The sequence below is a fragment of the Sylvia atricapilla genome, chromosome 1 (assembly GCF_009819655.1).
Source record: "Sylvia atricapilla isolate bSylAtr1 chromosome 1, bSylAtr1.pri, whole genome shotgun sequence".
NCBI classification, from domain to species: Eukaryota; Metazoa; Chordata; class Aves; order Passeriformes; family Sylviidae; genus Sylvia; species Sylvia atricapilla.
The window spans coordinates 84,853,381-84,877,646 of NC_089140.1; the positions used below are offsets into that span (position 1 = coordinate 84,853,381).

Consider the following 24,266-nt stretch of genomic DNA (forward strand, 5'->3'; position numbering starts at 1 on the left):
AGTACTTACTAACATTATAATCCACTTTGTTTGCAACCTAAAAAGTCAGATTTCAAAGGAAGCTGAAGGAGAGATGATGGACCCTTTAGCTCTAAAATATCCCTCCATAAGATTCCTTGCTGTTTCATCTTTGAAATTAGTTAGAGGAGGAAGAATACTACTAATAAATTATTCAGTTAAATGTACACAGTTAGATGTCATTTACACTATTTTAAACATTAATTTTCAAACTTTCTTTTAAGAAGGTGTAGTCTCAGAAAAACAGGGTTAGGAAGCTATTTCATCATATGGACATTTAATGCTTTAAAATTATTACCTTCTAAGAGAGGCAGTAGCTCTAAATAAGACAGTATCATGTTTTATCTGATTTGATTTCAAATCTCAAGGTCTGTATATTTTTATGCTGCACCCAGAAATTTTGCAAACATGAATTTATTTCCCACATTTAGTGAGGCTTCTCAAGCATTTAGCTACATATCTCTATGTCTTTTGATGAAAACATATAAATCATCTGTCTACTGATAGGTGATAGGAAAAATAAAGGAAACAGCTGGTGTTTTTATATGTATGTGTGTGTGTGTGTGTGTGTGTGTGTGTGTGTGTATGTATAAATTTGTTTGCTTTTTTCACCTTGACCCCCAGTTCAGAGACTTAAACCAATTCAATGACCTAGGTGGGTGTGGAAGATGTATTACAGAGACAAGTGGTCCCTGAAACAGCAGGTTACACATCACTGTACTGCACTCTAGATGAGCTTTCAAGATTAAGCATTTATCTCTTACTAACAAGAATAACTCACGTACTGATTGTGGTGTTCTAAAGTATGCAGTCTTGTCTTTAAGTATCTAATTGCAGCATATGTTTTGAGATAAACCTGAAAGAATAAATAATGGGCTATTTCCATCTAAAAGTCTGGCTCTTCTATTAGGGGCTGAAAATAATCTCCTTTTACAGCAATTATTCTGGCTAATCCCTGTTGTTAAAGAGATAGATGATCAAGACCACTTATACTGTTCTTAATCTTATGGGTGGAATTACAAGCAAAATAGTGAATTTTCAATACTGATGACAGAGTGTGTATTACAATACTGATTATTGAGAGAGTTAGAAAAATATAATGCATCTTTTAAATCAATTTCTAATCAATCAATCAAATTTCAAATCATTACGGTTTTGTATGAATCTTTGCAGAATATAAGAAATATACTTTTTTTTCTTATATATTTACTGGAAGAATACTGAAAATATTATAATTTGGTGCCTATATTGTAAATACACAGTCTTGTAAATATGGATTGGTCAATTCCATCCTTTAAATTAAAAACTTTAAGGTTTTTTTGCCTTATTTGTTTTCTAAGATGTTTTAAATAAGGAAAAATTTATAAAAGTAATAATTTTTGTGGCTTTTATGGTGTATCCAATATTCCACAGAAGACTATTTTACATGCAACATATATCAAAAAAATAGCAGTTTAATAAATTCAAGAGGCACCTTGATCAGAAGGCAAGTAAGGAATATGAATGCCACTGCTAAGGAAACAAAATCTGCTTGGTACTAAATTTATTTCATCCCAACAAAAGAAATTCAAGAAAACTTCAGAAAAACAAACAAAAACAACCTACAGACTTTAAAAATGTAGAAAAGATTTCTGTCTTTTCAGAGTATAAAAAGACCAGCCTCTGAATACTTTACTGGAATTTAGAAATTGCATTCTTCCCCTCCACCAGCACTATAGAGAGGGCAATATAACTAAACCCATAGTCCACTAAATACAATATTGCTAAGAATAGGCCATAAGTTTTGTATTGTTGTTACAGACACTCAAAAATGAGCTTTGTCAGGATTACTTTGTACTTTTATTGACATGCCTGGAACTTTGCTTTAGCTTATTTAGCTACAACAGCCTGACTAGGTGGCTATGACTAGTTTGTTTTGTTTTTGCATAATTTTGTATTATATAATTGTAATCCTGTACATACTCTTGCAAAAAGTATTTATTCTGTAGAACAAAATGTTTATGGCTCTAACATAATGGTGTAAAGCAGAGAAATACTGGTTTGGTATGACAGTTTAAAAGCTTTGAAAGCAGGTAGAAAACTGTGTGGAATGTAGAGGAACACTGGCATGGGATGGTGAGAGAAGTGACCCAGGGTTGGCTCTCAAGAGCCTAAACCTCTAAATTCAGCTATGGATAATTAAAGGAATGTAGGGTAACAAGGAGAAAAGCAAGAAGTATTTAGTATATGCAACACAATTTCTATATAGTAAATTCAGCCCTAACATGTACAGACCTGCAAAGAAAGAGCAAAATTTGCAGTACTGATTCTTCTACAATACAGGAAGGTTTGTTAATTTTTTTTTCTTTATTTTCCTGTCACAAATTTGAAGCAATTAATATTCTTAAAGAAAAAATATTGGCCTTACATATTTAAGGTTTCTTTACTTTTTGTCCTTAGGAAGACAGAAACTAAAATTTAGATCCATGCAAAATGATACTGATCAATTTTTTTAGGGTCTCAACACAAGAAAATAACCTCTAGTTTAGTCAGACTCATGCAACCTAACGTTCATTTCGAACAGTTTCCCCCACAATCTTCCACACAGTTCTTCCTTCTACACACCCTTCTTTCCTATTTGTATATGCCAACTTTTACATTTAAAAAGAATCCACAGAGGTGTATATGTTTGTTCAGACATTCGAAGAAAAAATTTTTATGCTTTGCTGTCTACTTTTAAGATAATTAATCCTAACAGAATACTATTGGAATAATACTTTTTATTTGAGTTTCAAGTAACATGGAATGGAAGAAACTAGATATAATGTATTTATTTCTATAACAACCTACTCTGACAAGACTTCATTATACTTCAAGCTATCATCTGGAGCATCTGTTCACATATCCCTTACACTGTGAAGTGGGCAATGTATCAGCACGAAGTGCGTGCTAAAACACCAGAGTGATACTAGGATCTTCTCTTATCAAGTAAAAATGAATACCTTTAGCCAAACTTTTGCATATGTCCAGAAATATGGACATATTTCCCAAAAAAAAAAAAAAAAAAAAAAAAAAAAAAAAAAAAAAAAAAAAAAGAAAGAAAGAAAGAAGCCTATACCCTGCACATCACCAGAACATATGGGCTGTTACTTGCAAAAAAGTAACATGTAAGTAAAAACATTAGAAGAGACTACATTGAATATGGTTTCCCCATGGAAATATTTCTGCAGGACAAGAGGCAAAATAGGTTGAAGCTATTTTAGCACCAGGTAACAAATTTCAAGGCTAAAGGCATCCATAAAGCTACTCATTTTCACTTTTTTGCACACATACTGCTGCTACTTTAAGCAGGTCTTGAAATCTGAAAGACTATGGGGTTTGATTGAAACAAGTGCTATTTCCTTACTAACTGTGCTAATTCAGCAAATAGGGAAAGCTGAGCTGAATCGTCATGCAAATCTGTGAGAAGCTTTAAACTACTAGCTGTAGAATGAATTTACATTTTATATTTATTCATAAAGCCAAGATACTAAAAATCTGAATCTTCCTTATGTCTGCTGAACTTTACAATACACTACAGAGCAAGAATTCTAATATTAAAAGTATAAAAAAAGCCCAAACCTAGTCTGAGGTACAGTCATAACCATTTGGAATTTGCTATCATTTATATCACATTATTATAATGTGCAAAGAGCACACATTTCCTGATAGAGCCAGTAGTTATGTTTACATTCCAGTACAAGACACTTGCACAGAATGCTTCATAAAAAAGTAGTATGTAAGAGAAACAGGCACACTGCTTACATCAGAATTCTAGCTGCAGAGGACTTAAAAATATCTACAATTGGAATTCCAGCTTCATGTTCAGTTTTCAATCTCCTATAAACCAAAACACCTGAATATTAACGTGAAGTTGGCCACCATTCTGAAACCCATTGACCACCTTTTCTCACAATAGAATAAATGTAGAAACTACACAAACACGTTCAATTGTTGTCCCAAAACAGACTACTGCATGCAGCCAGCAAGCTCCAAGGTACTGCAGCTTTCAAAACATGCAAAAAAATGATAAACGCCCTCAGCCTTCTAAATGTCAGAGAGCATCCAGGCACAACTCCAGAGACAAGATATCCTTACTGAAGATACTGCTCCAGAAAACAATTCAGAGGAGCTTAGCCTGTCTTCTTCCTGAAGCTGATTCACAGAACTCCTTCTTCACTAACAGTACAAAGGGATAAACCTTCCTGGACTTTTCGTCCTGGAAACTATATTTTGTCTGAATAGGTGCTTCTTCAGCAGGGAAATATGCCTAGAGAGTCAAGATAAGTATCTTCCATTGCTGCAAATAGCTGGCCAAAATGTTGTGACTGACCAGAAGACACTATGTTTACATGCCAGAATTTCAAAGGTTGTACTTGCAGACTCAGGTGCTGATCAGGCTAGAAACAATGAGGCTGCTTACATCTGCTCTCTGTCAACCCCAAACTCCTTAGTCTACTATTTCCCATCTGCTATATGTCTCACTGAATACTCAAAATCAAGAATTAAAATAGTTCAACAGAGGAGAAAGAGACAAAGAGTACCCAAAAAATTTTGAAGGTAAGAAAAAAAAAATAAAATAAGGAGAGTTGAGGGGTCAGTTAACAATTTTTCTGATCAAAGTTATGGCAAACTTATTATTTTTGTTCCAGAGATTTGATGTAGATGAGGAGTCTACAGAAGGACTGAGTACTTCAGTAAGCCTAAGGAGAAAAAGCCTAAGGACATCTATGGATTATATTTTCTGGTAAGTTTATTATATGCATTAAGAGAAAAAAAAAAAAAGCTCAGAAAAGTGTAATTCTCCAAAACGTATGGAGAACCCTATTCTTTCTAACTAGTGACTTATTTTCTATGTCTCAAATGTCTTTAGTTCATAATTTATTTTAGGGATCAGAAATTTCTAAAAGTTCAAATGAGTCCCAGTTGTCATGTTATGCCAATGTAATGACATTGTTATGTGTAATATATCACCAAGCTGACAATTTTGTAGTACAAAGGGGAATGAAAGATAATGGATTACAATGAAAGACCTTGAAAAGATAGATTTCAGAATTTAATGATTTCAGTTTAGAAAAAAATCCTTTCTCAGGGTTGTTCATGTTGTTATTCTATTTTCTCCTTCATTTAGACTTAAAATGTTGGTAACAGTTTAATCACTACCAAATGTTTCCAACAACTGTATTTTTAATAGTGGCCTTGCTTCAAAGCATTCTATATTGCTGCCAATAGCCTGGCAAAGTCTCTGAAAATTACAGACATTAAAAATGGTCATTCCCTACATAAAATGATCTGGCCTTTGTCCATTTTTTAATACTAAATGAACAAAATCTAATAAATGATTTTTCCTCAGGCTCAAGACATTCTTTCTCCTTAGAATTTATGTGAAATGAGTCTGCATGATAAAGAAGAAAGTAAAATGCATTTTACTGGCATGTGGGATGTACCCAAAATCATAACAGAGTGCTGGAAATGTATAAATTTTCTAACTACCTTGTGATAATGTCTCTCCTTTTATTTGATAACATGCATACACAGGCATGTATCTTAAATAAAAGTAGAACTGCTACAAAAAGGAAGGAAAGACATAAACTGAAAAGTAGTCCATGGTCTTGTACCAGCTTCCAGTTGCAATTAGAGCTGGAGCTTGTAATACACTTTCCCACATATCAAGTGCGTATTCTACCAATTCTGAGTTAATTGCTCAATTTTTCAATCTGAAAATTCTCAATCTGAACTGCTCATAAAGGAGAAGTTGATTCTTATTTTTAACCATGTCTTCATAATTTTGTATATTGGGAAAAGTACTTGGGGGCAAACTGAGCCATCTCTGAAAGCAGTGAACCATCCATAGAATAGTGTTACTAATAGAGCTTCACTTAGTTTAGGAAACTGTGCTCACTCAGTGTGAGACTGAGAATACATCTAAAGTTCTTGCCCTTATCCTAACTCCATGCAATTTGAAGCCATTGTTCCTCAGGGATCAGTTTTGGGACTGATGCTGTTTCATATCTTTTTCAGCAACACAGAGAGTGGGATGGAGTGCAAGCTTTCTGATGACACCAAGGTGTGTGGTCTGGTTGACATGCTGGAGGGAAGGAGTGCCATCTGAATGGACCTTGACAGGCTTCAGAGGTGGGCCCATGTGAACTTCATGAAGTTGAACAAGGCAAAGTGCAAAGTGCTGCATCTGGGTTGGAGCAATTCCAAGCTCAAACAGTTGGAGCAATTCCAAGCTCAAACACAGTCTGGACAGAGAATGGTTTGAGAGAAGCCCAGAAAAGATGGACTTGTGGGTGTTGGTTGATAAGAGGCTCAGTATGAGCTGACAGTGTGTTTTCAGCCCAGAAAGCCATTCATGTCCAGGACTGCATCAAAAGTAGCAGGGCTAGCAGGATGAGGGAGGTGTTCTTCTCCCTCTCCTCTTCTCTCCTGAGACCCCACCTGGAGTGCTGCATCCAGCTCTGGGCTCCCCAGCATAAGACGGATGTGAACTTACTGAAGTGAGATCAGAGGAGGGCCACAAAAGATTATCAGAGGGCTGGAACCCCTCATCTGTGAGAGCAGGCTGAGGGAGTTGGGGTTGTTCAGCCTGGAGAAGAGCAGGCTCCAAGGAAACCTTATAGCAGTTTCTGCTACCTTAAGGGGACCTACAAGGTGGTTAGAAGGACTTGTCACAAGGACATATAGCTATAAGAGGAGGGGAAATATTTTTTAACTGATAGAGGGTAGGTTTAGATAGATATTAGAAAGAAATACTTTACTTTGAGGGTACTGGAATAGATTCCCCAGAAAAGCTGTAAATGCTCAATTCCTGAAAGTATTCAAGGCCAGGTTGGATGGGGATTTGAGACACCTGGTCTAGTGGAAACTCTCCCTGCCCATGGTGGAGGGGTTGGAAGGAGATGATCTTTAAGGTCCCTTCCAAGCCAAAGCATTCTATGATTCTATGATTAGACACTTTGCATGTCCAAATTCTAATGGCATCAAAAAGCCTGAAAAACTAAATACACTTCTGAAATGCCATTTGTACTGCTGTAGGTGGCAAGATTTTGAGCAACATGAGGGCTACAGGGATGGCTGCTTTTACAGGAGATCAGGAGTCTTGTCCCAGACTCAGCTGGTTTCAGCCTTCTCCACGATGGACCCACAACAAGACAAAATGGAGGTTGTTGGCCATTTGTGCATTTCCTCTGGCATAGGATATTCAAAGAGAGAAGAGAAAGGAGAAAGTGTGAGAAACCATGCAAGCAACAAGGAGGGTGAGGATGTGCTTCTGGTGATGTACCAGACATTCCCATGCTGGAGCAATTTATGTCCCTGCAGCCCATATACTTGACCATATTGGAATAAATATCTATCTTCCAGCCCTCGAAGGACTCCACTCTGGAATGTTGTTGATTATTTCCTTTTAAGATTGAGATATTAAAGAATGTATATTTTATGTGTCTATTTTCAGATTCCCAGACCTATTAGTTATTAGTTATAATGCATCACAATGATCAAGGTTGCTTTCTAATGCAAGATTCATGATGGTTTGGAGTTAAATTATTGTACTTCCTGGAGTTCTGAATGCCACAGATATATAGCACAAGTTTAGGAAGATTTGCTTGCTATCAAATAACATATCTATTTAAAAATTGATATATTAGAGATTAAAGGATTGGACTCAAATCAGACGGAAGAGATAGCACTACTATGATTATGTCTTAAATGAAGAATTACCCTAGATTTTTTACATTCTTTTTTTAGTTAAATAACAAATTATTCCTGTACATAGATGTACAAATTTGAACACGTATAGATACATAAGATAAATGCTTAACTGTTTATGTGTATTAAAAATATGTACACATATTGCATGTCTAGCCCTTGAGACAGCATGCTGTGCATCTGGATTTCAGATTACAGCAAACACTTTTGATTATTTGCATGTATAAAGCTATATTTGGCAGTACATTTTAACTTCCTATAGTGAGGTTCATGTGAGATTATTCTGAATGCTGAGATGCCACTGGAGAATGTTAGTTCTCTGACAATAAAGAGACTGACTTTTGATTTGCAGTGCCTCGTCATTCACTCTTGTCTCTTCTTAGCTAATGGAGCATACTGGGGAGCTAAAGACTGTTCCCTGAGTCAGACTGTTTAAGCCAACTCAGCCCATTTAATTCCTGTCATTAAACAACACTCTAATTCTATCTGGTCCAAACCAGCAGAACATACTCAAAATCAGAAGATTGCTTTAAAGGCATACTGGAGTACTGTCTCTCTCTTTTAGTCTGCCGAATACCTCCACCAAAGAAGCTCAACCCATAGGTACCCCTTTGATTTTATTGACAGACACACTTCTTGAAGAAAAAGCATATCACAATCTTTGGCAACTTTCTACTGCCATTTCACAATACAGTGGAAGTATTGGAAGGCAAAAAAAACTGCGTAGAAAATGTTAACTCTTTAGCAGCTGGCTACCGCTTACCAATTTAAGTTTGTGCCACCACAAAAAATATACACGCCAAGAACTGAATATATCTTAGCAAAAAGTGCTTTAAAATGTAAAATTACATATCACTTTATCATAAGCGGGAAAAAAAATGGATTTACATTTCTCAAAGTTTTAGTTGTCAATAGCTCAACACTATTTCCACAGAAAGAAAAATATGACAACCTGTTTTATATTGTCACATGAATAAATCATGTCATAGATTGACATGCTCACAGAAGTGTGTGGTTTTTTCTTTTTTGTTTTGTTTTGGCAGCTGTGCATACTTGTTTATTTCCTGAGGTGAAAATTTGATCAGGACAGAAGGAATTTTATTAAGGTAAGACAGAAAGGGAGAAAATAACTTAAGAGAAAGAAATAAAGGGTCTATGAAAACACAGAAAGAAAACAAATAGGGGAAATGGGGGGATGATGGCGTAAAGAGCCTGAAGGAGACAAAGGTATGGAACTGAATCAACATGGAACAAATCAACATAAAAGAATGGATGTCAAGATTAAAAACTCTGGAAGTCTCCTAGAACTGATGGCACCTATCTCCATTATAGCCACCATACTCTGCTCATATCAATTGAATTTCTATGTCTTGTAGCAATTGTGGGGGTTTCTTCTTCTCTGATTTAATGGTTTGGGAGTTCTTTTTCTCTTCTTTCCACCATGACCAAAAAGACAGAGTAACTTTTGTGGTGTTCATGTATTTCCTACAGAGGAAGAAAATTGAGCTTTAAAGTGATACAACAATATTGGTTCAGTCTCATGCTCAATAACAGTTCAATCACATTCACATCCCTATTTTCCTCAAAGTATCTTAGTGATTTCCATACCCAGTATTAGCAGAGCCAGGTATTGCTAGTCTGATGAGACCAGATGCAACAATATCTAGGGTACTGCAGCTGCTTGTGAGAAATTGTTTTTTGGCTACAAACTCTCCATCTCTTGTTGGTGACTTGAATAAATCTTTTTGTGCATATACCTATGGTCATGGCAAGTGCAAGGGTTCCATTCAAATTGTTTTGGGCATGGAATTTTGAGATACTGTACTCAGCGAGGCCCAGCCCTGAGAATACTTACAATGTTCCTGCTATTACGTATCCCATTGTATCTGGTCCTGTTTAGCAATAGTCTACCCTGGAGTAAAACTAAATGGTTCTGTTCTAAATAAAATATGCATTAATGAAAAAGATGTCCCTGAATTCATGAAGAAAATTTGATAAATAAGCAATGCACCAAGAAAACAAGCAAACTACTTAGTTGTTTAATTAATAAAATAAAATCTATTTAATTAAATTGATAACTTTTTTCCCACTGCAATATAATGTGAAGTAACTAGGAGATTTTCATTTAATATAATATGCTACAATAACTATACAGTTCTGATTAAAACCAAACAGGGATCAAATTATGAATGTATTAATAATGATGCTCTCTTCATAAAATCCTACAGCATTTTTTTAGCTCCCTAAGGATGTCCCAGAATACCTCAGAACTCCCTAGTTATCCAATGATGTGTAGAGATGATACATTCCATGCAATTTTTTTTTAGCAAATTAGTACTTACTAAAAATGATATGAATGAAACAAAGAATCAGAATTTAGGCAAATAGTACTCATTAAATCGGATGCAAAAGGGGAGTATGCCAGGGAGGAAATAAACCCTAGGATCTGTTTTCTGTCATTATTTTCAGCCATTCAACAAATGTTTTCTGGATCACTGAAAATGGATAACACCTTTTCACAGATGCATGTTAATTTCCTGTTCTCTCTCAAGCTTATAGTGTACTTTTGCAGGAAGACAGCATGACTGATCATCTGTTTCCCATGCATGGCATTTGGTTGCTGATATTTGCTCAACTGAGAAGGAAAACAAAGTAAGACTGGCTTGGTTTACCAGCTTTGCACTGACTTTTCACTAACACTGTTACCAGGGAGTAAAGGGTAAATTCAGGCAATGGAAAGCATCACCCAAACATGTGAGGTCCTGAAAACTCTAATTCCTTCCCTTGGCTCCTAAGACAGGAAGAGTGCCAAAAGAGAACAAAGCAAGGTCAGCAATTAAATGAAGCATCCATGCAAGCTCTTGAGAGGTAGCATAGTATAAGGGACAGTTGCAGTCTCACCAATTAAATATACCTTGAGGTCATACTTACCAAACCATACAAAATGGGCTGAAAGACTAATGACTCAAATCACCATACGCAAACTTAGATTTTAAAATGGTTGTCTTTACTGCTATGACAGCTGCTTTATAGACTATTGCATTGTTAAATGGATCAGTATTCCTTTGATGCTGTGGAAAACCTGAGATACACTCATAATTGGAGACTGACCAAGAAGACATTAAATACAGAACTCACTTAGGTAACCGCCCTCTTTCTTTAAGGACTTTACTGTGAGCTGGTTAACTTCAGTCTGTTACTTTTCTGTGTGAGTTATTCCCTGCTATGGGCATAAAAGAGAATGGGGAATGTAGATGCAGCAAATCAATTGCTTTCTCCAGAACATAAACAATCAGAAAACAGTCAAATGCACAGGAAAAAGGGAATAGGGAGATGAAATCTTTTAATCAAAGGGAAAACCCTTTATATGACCAGTCGTTCTTTCAAAGAAACAAACTCAAAATGGTGCTGCAGGCAGGGAAAAAAAAAATAATTGTTCTCAGTATTCAAAACTGTTCTCAGTATTCACTGGTAACATGCAGAAGAGGCAGGCTTAAATTGCTGTCCAGAAGTTTCAGGACAAGCAGTGCTTCCTTGAACAAATAACTAGTAGAAGATGGGCTAACAACATATGGGAATTAAAAGTCAGTTTTCACAAAGGAAGAACTGAAAGTTCACTCTGTTCTGCAGTGAACATTTATAAAATGATGGTAAAAATCTGGTGAATAGAGAGAGGATAAACCTGATATTACATTATTCAAAGTAAAAATAAAGGTTGAACATGAAGAGCTCTACAAAAACTTTTCAAGAATGAGCAATAGGATAGCAGATGAAATCCAACAATTGCTGTCTATATAAAGCATTAATCCGTGCAAACTGATCCAGATGCTCTACCCAAACCTTTTTGTCTCTTTAGCCTCTGCTGCACCACCATAAAACTAATGTTCTCTCCCAAAATGTAAAACCTGTAAGTACTTCTGGTAAACAAGAATAAAGAGATGACTCTTTAAAAACAAGGGTTTTCTTGAGGGCTGACACCCTTAGATTGAAATACTAACTTTTCCTGCTATGAATGCAGCCCAAAGCCTTGCTCAGACCACTGCCTCTGTATTTGGAGGGACTCCATTTTCATATCCTCCTCTCCTTCAATTGCTGGGGCTAAGGGAATAAAATATGGTAGATGAGAAGGGCATATGGCTTATGTAAATGCCCTAAAGTATTAGAGAGGATGCTCAGAAAGGAGAAGAAAGATTGCAAAAATAAGAACAAGAAATGTATATGAACATGAAAGTGTAACTGTTTTCAAAATCACCTAGTGTTTCAGTTTGGAATACAATTACATATCTAATTACATATAAAATATTAGTTAAATACAGAAATATGTTTTCCTTTTAATTACTGAATACTCTTAGAAAAGCAAATTCAGTATTTAAGTGTAAAAATATAAAAAATTAAAAGGATAGTTACACAAATTATTGCAAGATAGTTAAGTTCTAACTGGATGAACAGGATAATCTAATAATATTAACAAGAATGACATGCAGATAGAAAAACCTAACATTTTTATCTGTACTGGAAAAGATTTTAGTCAATGAAAATGTTATTTAAGGGAAAGATTTAAGTTTCAAGCTATTACCTTTTAAATAACTTTTTTTCAAATATATCTTGACTTAGGCTTGTACAAAACACCAGGAATTTGAAGCATTCTGATTTCAAAGGTTTGATTTAGGAGGAAACAGTTTCAGTGAATTATTAAAATTTACTGTAAGCACTTGAATAAATTAATATAGATTTGTTTTGATAGCAGCAGTGGAATTTTGGCAGGGACTATAAGGATATGCTGATTTGCTTTTATAAGAGCTGATGCTGATTCATTTGAGATCTTCACAAGCCCTTTTATATAATCTTTCTTGAGTATTATATTTTTCCTCCAATGCAGTATAGCTTATTTTAGCTATGAATGGATGATGCAATCTGATAAGAACATATTCCATATGAAGCTGAACATTGAGGTGTTTTTCCTTAATGTATTTTTGCATTATTGACCCTATGTCCATGTTCTGCTAGGTTTGCTGTTTCTGTTAGGACAGAAAGGACAGCTGATGGTTGTGATGGCGCAGGGCCCCCACATCCTTTCCCTGTTCCACAATATGATTTCAGAAATGCTTATTAGGCCTTGGCCTTGACAAATAGCACCTGGATTAAACTCCTCTTGAGCCTCTTAGATACACTGTCAGTTCCCAGGAACTAGTGCTGTCTAATGAGCTCCTGCTTTTTAACAGCTTTGGTAACTTAAATTTCTTGCCTGAATAACAACTCAAGTGGAACAACATTTTTGTTATTGAACTTTCAAAGAAAGTTAGGGGGCCAATCTGCTGCCAGGATGGAAAATTACTAGGACTAATCCAGTGTATTTCCAACTGTATGAACAGCAGTTCTAAGTGAGATTCTCTGAGTTCTCTGGACCCTAGTGGACTGCAGCCTCTCAGAGATAGTGAACTCTCAGGTTTGCTGTACTTGGAGGACTGAAGAATGATGACAGAGCTTGACCTGATGCCCCCACTACTTAAGGCTCTACCTTTTGCCCATTGTGAATGCAAAAATGGGAGCACTTCACTGATCTTGAGGGGAATTTTTCACAGGTATATATCCCATGCATGCTTCTTTAGGTCTGTATGTGTGTGGCTGTGAATAAGCAATAGAATATGTGCTATGAACATTTTTCTCTTAGATTCTTAAGTAACTTAAATTCCTAAGATAGGCCTATAAATTAGTTACTCTCGTGCTTTTAATAAATTCTATAATATATTTTCTTAAATTATTTAAAATAGACTATAAATTTGGTCCTTGTTAAGTTGGAAGTGCAGTTAAAACCTTTAGGCCTAAACCACTGGTCAAGTAGAGAGCTAATTTTGGCAAGAGGGTCTACTCTGGACCTTGTAACTCAATGGGAGAGTCTCTTTTATTCTGTTTTATCTTTACCCTTTTCCATCCTCAGCCTTTTTAAATCCCCAGACCCCATACAGATAATTTTTGGCTGACTTTAATTTTATATTTATTGATTTTTCTCTGTGTTCTTTAACCATCTAGTAAGTATTAGAATGAAATTTTACAACAGATCTTGTCAGTCTTTCATTTTAATACTGTACCTGGTTTTGCTGAATACATTTACTGATCCTTTGAACAACCTAAGACTTTATATAATAAATGGTCAGAGAGATGATTCTTTCCACTCTAGAGTAGATGTGTAAACACTGGAAATATTACAAGGAAAGGCAATCCTCAAAATTGGGGTGGTTTTTCCAAGACAAGAATTCAGATAAGTCAATATTGCTTTAGAATGGAATTTCTTCTACAAGAAGTGTATGACTACTGTCTTTGGAATCACCGAGTCCTTTTCAAAAAAGCAGTTGATAATTTCATGGCACATGTTATAAGAGACATGAAAACCTAAGCAAAATCATCAACTTGAGCTTTCAGCTTGAGGTGGTGAAGATGAAAGGTATTCTTTTTCACTAGTTATTATCAAGGAAAGGTATGGAAGATCTGATCATGGCAGGTTAACACAAGTGTTATCTGTTAATTTAATTTTTTTTCACACAGTTGCTAAGCTTTGATGTGAATTTATACACCTTAATGTAATATGACCTCAGCTGTATCTCTGTACAAGTGCTAGTGACTGGAGGGCATGCTGTAGACCAGCACTAACCATGACTTTCTTTGGTGCCAAGTAATTCCTACATACAAACACGCCATGCACTGAACAGCAGTCACAGGAGCTGAAATGATGCAAAGACACTAAGAAAGAAGAGAAGACTAAAAAATACATTTGATCCAAGAGAGAATGATACTGCTGGAAAACAGCAGGCAAAGTAGCAGCCATGGTGTACAGACTTTGCAGAAAAGAAGTGAATTTTCTCTGGAAAATCATATATAAAGCATATTCTCAGTATATAATGGTGTACAGAGTTTTTCAAGGCTGAAATGTCGCGATATATTTCAGCATTAGGGTTTGTCATTAAGTTTTTATTCCATACTACTGAAAGCATTAATTTAACTACTGCTTAGAAGACATTTATTTGTCAAAGTATCATTGTTATTTCAAATGTCATTTTGACACACACAGAAGTTAAACATTTTTTCTGGAAACAGTGATAATTAGGGAAAAAAAAATGGTATCAGGGTGATATCATAGAACCATACAATACTTTGTACTGGAAGGAATCTTTAAAGGTCATCCAATCCCCATATAATAAGCAAGGGCATCTTCAAATAGATCAGGTTTCTCAGAACGTCACCTGGCTTAATCTTGAATGTTTCCAGGGATGGGACACCCACAGCTCTCTGGGCAACCTCTTCCAGTGTTTCACCAGCATCATCATAAAATATTTCAGGTAGATTCATATTTATTTGTTATAATGAAGACTTCAATGCCTTTATGTTTTGAAAAACCAAAAGACCTATTCTCCCTTTAACTGCACAGTGTGCAGTTAGCGTGCATTAACTTATCCTGCATTTTTACTTGAGTTCTTCCCCAATCTTCTCTATCTTTACTAAAAAAGAAATAATTAATAAAATTCCTAATCAAGAAAAACAGATAACACTAGCAATTTTGTATAGTAATATAAGTTGTTAAAAAACTCACCACTTCAGCATCAAAATGCTGCAATCAATTATGTTTTCAAATAATTACAGCTTTTTTTAACACCATAAGTTACATTAGTTCATGTTACTTTGCAGGCTTATCATGTACATATGAATACATAAGATGGCTATTAATGTTTTTTATTTTTCCAGCTTTTCCTAGATTCCAGCCGTTTACGTTTTTGAGATGGAATTTTCTTGATTCCCATAAGCACAAAAGGATTCTTAGCAAGATTCATTAGCAAGATTCTTATGTGACCTTCAGAGCTGTGTCTCCAATTTCTTCCTAGCCTCCTGTTCTATTCAGGTCTATTCAGCCTGCAGTCCTTTAGGACAATGATGAGCTACATATTTCTTAAACAAAAAATAGCAAAATAAGGTGCTACTCTCAGTTGGAGTATAAATATACCTGTAACACAATTAATAAAAATAATAAACCTCACCCAGTTATATAGACCATATTAAAGGCTATAAAACTCGGCAAACTTTGACTTGTTCTAATATTCTATGGTAGATTATTCTGTATAGGAGTTTCCATAACTTATGCTTTGTCAGAGGCTCTCATATGTTTTTCCCTGGATCTATACCTTTTAGCCTTCCAAGGAAAACCTATTAAAGCAACCAGTACAGAAAAAGCAGAATTAATCTTTACCACAATTCTTGCTTGCCACCCTATACTCCATATAAAAACATATGCTTTTTTACAATAGTAAATTTTATGTGAAAATCCTTCTTTATAAATCCATGACACGCTAAGTATTCTCCAAACTGATTGAATCTTAGAGCGTGAGCTGCAAGAATAAAAATACACAAGAATCCAAACATAAATAACATGACCTTTTTTTTCCATTTTTTTAAGCAAACAAAAGAGAAGCAAGTATTTAAGCATTTCTAATTTAAGTTGAATTTCCAGTGTCTTCACATGGACAAGATATGGATAATAAAAGTAAAGGCTACATTAAGATATGTAAAAACAAAAGATTTGGGTCCTCTTGAGTGTCTTAATATTTCACAAAAATGCCATAGAGCAAAATGAAATTAGGCTTTGTTGTAGCACTGGCCAAACAAAAGTTAAAAACAAACAAACAAACAAACAAAACCACAAAAATAAACAACAACAACAAACCAAAAACCACCAAACCAAAACAAAAACAAAAAACAACAAAAACAAACAAACAAACCAAAACAAAACAACAACAACAAAAAACCCCGAACTCCCAAAAAACCCCAAACAAACAAAAAACCAACCAACCAAACAAAAACACCCAGAACAACATGTAATTATGTTTTACTTAATACAGTTAGTTGCAGCTTTCCCCAAGAACACATTTACCTATATTGCTTTAACTGCTATTTTTTTTTTTCATGGATCAACCAGGGTAGTAATCTTATTTTTTTTTTCTCACACACAACCTGCTATTTTTCAAGTCATATATAAGTTATCTTACTTCTCATTTTTCAATTTTTCTAGTTCCCCCTTTATGAATCATTGCTTCTGTTATTTGCTTTAATTTTTTTTTTTCTAAACAAATGCCCAATCTTATTAAATTGCCCAGGAAAAGTCACTTCCAAGGAGCATTTCTTCCACTGCCAAGGTGAGAATTTTCCTCAAGTTTTAATTTTTTCCATTATTTTTGATATTGTGGCTTTGGCTCTTTCTCTTCAGGTAATTTACTCTAGCCCAGCTGCAGTCCTGCCATCGCTCCTTCCCCTTGCTGCTACCTCCTCCCTTCTGCAAACAGGTAGGTTTGAGGAAACAGATCACTGGAGAACAAACTACAAGGCACAGCTGTGGGAGGAATATGGCAGCCTGAATCTTTTCTAGCTTTTAAAGCACTGGTTCTTACTTGTAAATTAACTCTAGTTCTTGAAAATCTGTCCAGGCCAGGTCCTGAAAGGACCCAATCTCTTCAGATCTTCAGAAATAATTATTCTAGGCCAGTAAGCATTCTTTTGACCTTTTTTTTTTTTTTTTTTTTTGATTGTTCATTTTCTAGGCAACTGTGAAATAGTGAAATAGTGTCCTGTTGGCTTTCCAAGAGTGGCTAACTCCACATTAATACGCTCCTGATACTTGTTATGGGCCTATAGAACTGAAAACACATCCAAACTGGTAGTATTAATCATTTGCTAAAGTAGAGTACCTTTCTAACTGCTCATAAAAATAATGGTGCTGATTGTTTCAGCATACAATTTGTATCATCAATTGTAGCAAGTTATTTCTTTGATATTTATAGACAAATAAGACTATCAGGGGAGTCCAACATTCTACCTTGTTATGCTTTGAGATGACACTATTAATGCTGCAAAATATCTGTTGCTCTATCGATTCTAAGACTTTTTAACTTCAGAGAAATATTTTTGAGGCATTTCCACAGATGTGAGAACAAAGTAGCTGATATGCATGGTTAGTTTTCAATGGAATAAAATTATCTACAACATAAGCAAGACTTTACAGGTTTCTGTCTCTCCAGAGGCTTGTAATCATAGATAAGATTGCTAACACTGGTAGGTATTAATTTCAAGTGAAGAAAGGTGTTTCCTCGCTTTGCGATAAAGTGAAGGTAGTCCGGTTTGCAAGAATAACATCAATACCAGAACAAGTAGCAGTCCTAAAAAGAAGGTAAATTTGTCTACAAATAAACCTACACATAATAGAACTGCACTTCTCCTAACTCCCCACAAAACTATTACCAATCAAGACACGGATCTTGATTCCAAAATACACAGATTCAAGAAGAGCTTGAGAGCGCTGCCTAAACTGATGCTGACTGCTGCAAGATGAACAGCAATCAATGCTCACATCTGTGACCCAGATGTGCTAGATTTGGCTAGGGTACAGCTAATTTTCTTCATAGTGTCTAGCAAGGAGCTACATTTTGGATTTGTACTGAACAAAATGATGATGATATAGTGATGTTTTTCCTATTGCTGAGCAGGACTTACACAGAGTCAAGATATTTTCCACTTTTTGTACTGCCACACTGGTGAGGAAACTAGGGGTGCATGGAAAACTGGGAGGAGACACAGCTGAGACAGGTAACTCCAACTGAGAAAAGGCATATTTCAGACCATATGACATTATGCTCAGCAAATGAAGTGGAGAGAAGAGGAGAGAGGGGGTTGTTTGGTGTGATGGAATTTGTCTCTTCAAGTCATTACTACGTGTGATGGGGCCCTGCTTTCCTGGGGTTTGTTGAACACCTGCCTTCCCATGAGAAGTGGTAAATTAATTTCTTGCTTTTCTCTGCTTGTCTGCACAGCTTGTGGTTTCTCTATTTTACTGTCTTTATCCCAGCCTGTGAGTTTTCTACCTCTTACCCTTCAGATTCTCTACCCAACTGCATTGGTGGGGGAGTGAGAGAGCAGCTGTGTGGGCTTGGTTGCTTGCGGGTGTTAGACCAAGACAGTCCTTTTTAGCAGCCAGTGCAGGGGCACAAAATTTTGAAGGTACTGTCAGATTCGTAATCTGACTTTCTCTCCAAAACTTAATTAGGGTATCTTTTTTTCCATGTACTTAAATTTTCTTTTTCTGCTACTCATCCATGACTGACATACATGACATAGTCTCATCTCAGAAGCAGATTTTGTCAGCTCATCTGAAATTCCTTCTTCTGTTCTATACTGTGAAAATTAAACCATTAGGATATTTATCATGCATTTGTGAAGATGCAGGTGTTGGCTAATATGTGAAATTTTGAATTCATGACCTTACACTAGCTTTTATCATCCTTAAGGAATGCTCATATAATATTATATTCTATTTATGGTAGATTAGATTAGATTAGATTAGATTAGATTAGATTAGATTAGATTAGATTAGATTAGATTAGCAATTTAGCCTTGCAACATTGAAAAAAACCCAGCATTTGGGTAAGGCAATTTTCTATCTTTTCTGACAATGATAAAAGTATATAAAAAATGAAGTATTTGCTCCTCCTTTTTATCTAATAATTTGTCTATATCATTCATAATTGTTTAAATGGTAAACAGAATTGCAGTGAATTCAGGTATGTGTCAAATAGTCTGTGAATCTTTCTTCTTCTGGTTAGTTTGTCTCAGGTGTAACCTCTGTAAAGATGAGCAAATACCTTCCTCTTGCTTTCCTAATGGGTAAAGAGATAGATGAAACTCAGAAATTTAATTTTTGAGTTTAATGTTGTATTCTGTAGGCAAATCTTTCACAAAGAAATTGCAGACGAAATTGTCAAAGGAAACTGAACCTACCCAAGAGCAGCTGGAGTACTACTGAAGTGTATCTCTTATGCAAGATGTGGAAAATATGTAATTATGCTACAATCTCTTCTCACTTAAGCATGTTTCATCAATAAACTTACACATCTTGGTATCTATCCAGAAAGAACCCCAAACAAGCCTTCTGTAAGAGGCTTTTGAATACTGCCGCAGATGGGAGAGCATGTTCTCCACAGTCAAAACCTCCTACAATCATGCTTTAGCTTCTGAATGCAAAAATGGTAGAAGATGAATGTAGTCTCTAAGGAAGCTAGCAGAAGGAAGAAAATTATCAAATCAGATGGGTTTTTTCTGTCATATGTTTATGAATAGGAGAAGTGTGAAAGAACCAGCTGTAAGTAAAAAAAAAAAAATAAAAACAAGGGGAAGATATTTAAAGCATTTTAGTTCACATTTGTTTAAGAAAATCTAGTAAAACCTACAGAAAGCTGAAGGTTTATTTTGAGCCAGTTCTGGGTAAGTATTCTAATAGCAAAGTCTTATTTTTTCTTAATCCATTCAGTAAACACTATTGTGTTTGCTATTTTTGGCTTGGCTTTCCAGTTGGACATTCACCTTTATAAATTTCTGGCTTGTGCATTTTAATACTGCTAAAGATTAAGTTGAATTCAGTGGGAACCTTTCAGTGAGTGGTATTTCAAGGATTTGGTGTACTGTCAACTTTTTGATCTCTGCCAAGGTCAGGATGTCTGCCCTGAAGACATTTGATTATTAACTGAAAAATGACTTTTTGGTAACTGAAAACTGAGGCGCTGCCTGTGTCGCCAGTCTGGCCAGCCCTGCCACCACAGCAACACAAGTGGTCTTGGCTTGCCAGGAGTGAAGCATGGCTGTAGCAGGAAAAATGAAAGGAGTGACTCTCTAGGGGTAGATCCAAACGAGTTTATTGATGCTACAGATGTGGAGCCCTCACCATGGGACACCAGCCTCAGAGAGACCACGAGGGTCTTTGTGCAACAACTTTTAACAGGGGATGTTACACAGGGGAGGGTTCAACCAGGGGCCAATGGGGTACAGCAAGGGTGTGGCTCTTAACATAAAAGACAGGTGAGACAACCATACAGGGAACAATGGGAGGGGGAAGCCTGGATCCTGTCCAATCACTCGACGCCTTCCCTGGAACTTTCTGGATGCAGGGAGAAGCCCCGGAGTGACAGACAGGACCAGGAGGTTATATAACCAATGATTGACATATAACCAAGACTGGGGAAAACCACATAGGGAGGAACATGGGGGTTACAGAGAACAAACCATTACAGAAAATCATACCCAATAAATCATGAACATTAAACATAAATAAAACACACCACCACAGAAACCCAGAAGTATGTATTTAAAGGAAAACAAAACAAAAGGGTGTCTTTAATGGAAAGGGGTGGGAGTGATGTCAGAAGAAATTAAAAATCCACTAAAAAGTTCAGAGCAACTATGGTTTGGTCTTGTGACCATGATAGAAGGATGCAAAGAAGCACCAAAGAGTTCCCAGGAAAAGAATGCTATAAATACTTTTTTATTTGAGAACTAATTGTTCAAAGACATTCAAGCAGAAACTGTAAATAGAGCATAAGTTAAACAGTAAGTTGGTGATAGGAGGTAGTATGAAAATATAACCTAGATTTACCTGAGATGATTATAATACTAAGCCTCAGGGAAATTAGTATATGTAAACGATAATATAATGAACTAGACTAAGATCAGCATTAGGAATTTTGTCACAGGCGTGAGTGACCAAGCACAGGTGTCCAATCACCTGTGTTTTTGGGAAAGAAGCCTGCTTTAGGGACAACTGGAATTTAATGTTTGGGGCTAGACTGAACCACAGCAGCGGATGTGCAACTAACTGTACTGCTTCAGGAAAACAATTGTGTTTTTGAAAAGCATTTTGTTTTCTTCACTTACCACTATTGTATTTCTTTCAGGGGACAAGGCAAAGTGAAAGAGACACTACCTCCAGACTAATATTACTGCAGGAGCAGTCAGGTGATGCTCCAAGCCTCTTCTACTCAAATGACCTTGTTCTTTTGTCTTTTAGACTGCGTAGAGATCTGTTCCCTACATCTCCCATCCACTGCAGGAAATCTTTGCTCCTCCCAGAGCTTTCCCAGTTTGTTTACCATAGATCTCTGAGTTTCAGTTTTTCTTCTGCTTTCACTCTCCTAACCATAAAGTTACCATTTCCTTCCCCTTCAGTTCTCCCACCTATTCCTTTTTCCCCATTTCCATGTTCTGCAGAACAGACCCTCTGTAACAGCCAAAGCTGCTGAGCTGCCCTTTCTTGTTCTGCCTCCACCACCTCAATTTCTGGCAGAGCCCATGCTACAACTTCTCCTGTAGCAGGTACTTACTTTTTCTTGAGCACAGCAGCTGGCACAGCCCAATCTTCTTCCAAGTTTGAGCCCTGGACTCATGCTCTGAAAGGCATGTCAGAAATTTCAGACAGTGGAAACAACATCCTCAGGTGAAATTCTGAGGGCAGAAAGAAGGACACAAAGAGAGAAAAAGGGTGTTTTCTGACCTGCTCTCCTTCCTATTTTTTCAGTTAATTGAAGTGCTATATATACCACTTTACGCTGAGTCGAGAGGGACCTGAAACTGCTGCAGACATATTGGCTATCAGTCTTTGCTCCTTACGCTTTCCTGCCACTGTTTGGCCACTGCTAAGAAAATAAAAAATAGCAGCTAGACATTTACTGCTTCCATCCTATTTTCTCCTTCTGGTAGAAGGCCATGCAAAGAGACCACTGATAATTTACTCTCTTCTAGAATACTGACACAGAACCACAGCCTGGCCTGGTACACTTGGTATTGGAGCCCATCACAAAGGATTTACAATACATTTTAATTAATCAGTCTCCGGAATTAATACTACACACAGCTAGACTTAGAATTATTTTTAAATCAAGTGTGCCAGTGTACTATTTTCCCCTCACTCAGTCTTCGAATTTGGCAACAAAGCTGGATGAATTTTTGCCAAGGTGATTCATTTTATCCAGACCTCTAATTATATTTGGGCAATTAAGGAGAGAGATGGGGGCAGTTCAACAAGTCAAGAGGATTTTATAAATAAAAATTTGTCTAGTATAATGGAAAGCAGTAGCTACCAAGTAAAATTATATGGAGAGCTAGTGTTTGCTGAAGAAAAATAAAAACAAAAGCTGACCTTTCTGCAATTATGCAAGTTGATTTGCTGGATGAGAAAAAATACAGAATATGGAATGAAACAGAAATCGGATTTCAGTGTCATAAAATCCACGTATACACAAGTAAGTAAATTCTGCTACTCCAAGACAACAAAAACTGTACCTTGAGTGCAATACGTACTGTGAGACCACATCAGTCTTTAATTTTGTTTCCCATAATGTTGTTTTACCTGGGTTCCAATTACTTAGTGCACTAGGCTACATTTGGTAATGGTGATCAGGGTCCTTTGATAACCATCATTAGCTTGTTTAAGTCAGCATAACAGCGAACTCTGATTTCAATTCTATTTATCTTTATCTTATCTCTTCTATTTATTCTACGAACAAAATATCTATGTTGTGAAAACAGAATGAGTTTCTTATTACATCAAATTTTACCTCTGGTAAGAATTAATATATAACCATGTCCAGAAATCAGAGCAGAGCTCTGTACAGACTGAGCCCTTTCTTTAGGAAAGAAAACCAGTAAAATCAGCAGGTGTTTAGATTTACAGAGAGTGCACAATTTTATATTTGTTGTTGAAAAGGAGAAGCATGATAATTACCACTTAGTTGTTTTTTCAAGCACTTACTTCCAACAAGTAAGGCTAGAATAGCAATTCACTTCCTTGACTTTATTGATACAGTACCACAAATCAAGTGTAACGTTGTCAAAATGACCTGAGAAAGCATTTTTATATCTGTTTTTCTGATATTGTAAGTGAGGATTCTCCATATTTTGCTTGAGCTATTCATTTTCACCAGAAGACATTTGAAGACGAATCTAATCATTTTCTGAGTCATGTTTAAAATAACTGTGAGACTGATTTTCCATCGTCCTGAAGAGTGTATAGTCATTTCAATGGTGCAGAATGGTCCCACTTCAGCAATCTACTTAAAGTACATGCCTGACTAAGTGTGTGAATGGTCCCATTGATTTCAAAGGAATTATTTATATCTTTAATGAGAGGCACACTTGGAAATGCAGACTGAATCACAGCTGGAGCAGGGCTCAGTCTCTCTCCAGCTTGTATACTGGTACTTCACGCCACGTACCCACCGATTTGTAACACCTGCCTAGGCTGAGTGAAAGGGTGACCCGGCCCCTGTTTCCAGGTCCCAAACACAACAATCCAACCTACAACCATCTGCCAGACAAAAGCAGCGCTCTTTTGGACAGATAAACACCATTATTCTAACTGGTGTTATGTGTATGCCAGCTCATCCCAATGCAACGTCGTTGTGTAAAACCTCTAAATGCACAAAACTGTGCAAAGCCTGTCAGCTAAGCAAATACCAAAATGGAAGAACAATTGCAATATTTTACTTGCAATTCATAATGTAACATAAGACTTATTAGTAAGATGTAGAAACAGCTGAAATATGACTAATTTTAGACTGTATTTTTGGAACACCATTTCCATGTTCAGAGCAGGATCATTCTGTTTCTACAGAACCAAGGTTCCTGAGGATGCTAAAGCTAAACATCATTATATAACT

General features: G+C 36.2%; 1 long non-coding RNA gene across 2 annotated transcripts in view; it reads right to left on the reverse strand.

Moving 5' to 3' along the window:
• The window catches only part of LOC136366137 (uncharacterized), a 1,047,166-nt gene that overhangs the window by 22,681 nt on the left and 1,000,219 nt on the right, over positions 1 to 24,266 (reverse strand). Inside the window, exon 3 of one of the 2 annotated variants that reach the window (XR_010744470.1) lies at positions 2,857 to 3,109. The exons of the other annotated variant lie outside the window; for it this stretch is intronic. This is a non-coding gene — a long non-coding RNA (uncharacterized lncRNA). Of the gene's footprint in view, positions 1 to 2,856; positions 3,110 to 24,266 lie in introns of those variants that run through there. 2 annotated transcript variants of the gene reach the window in all.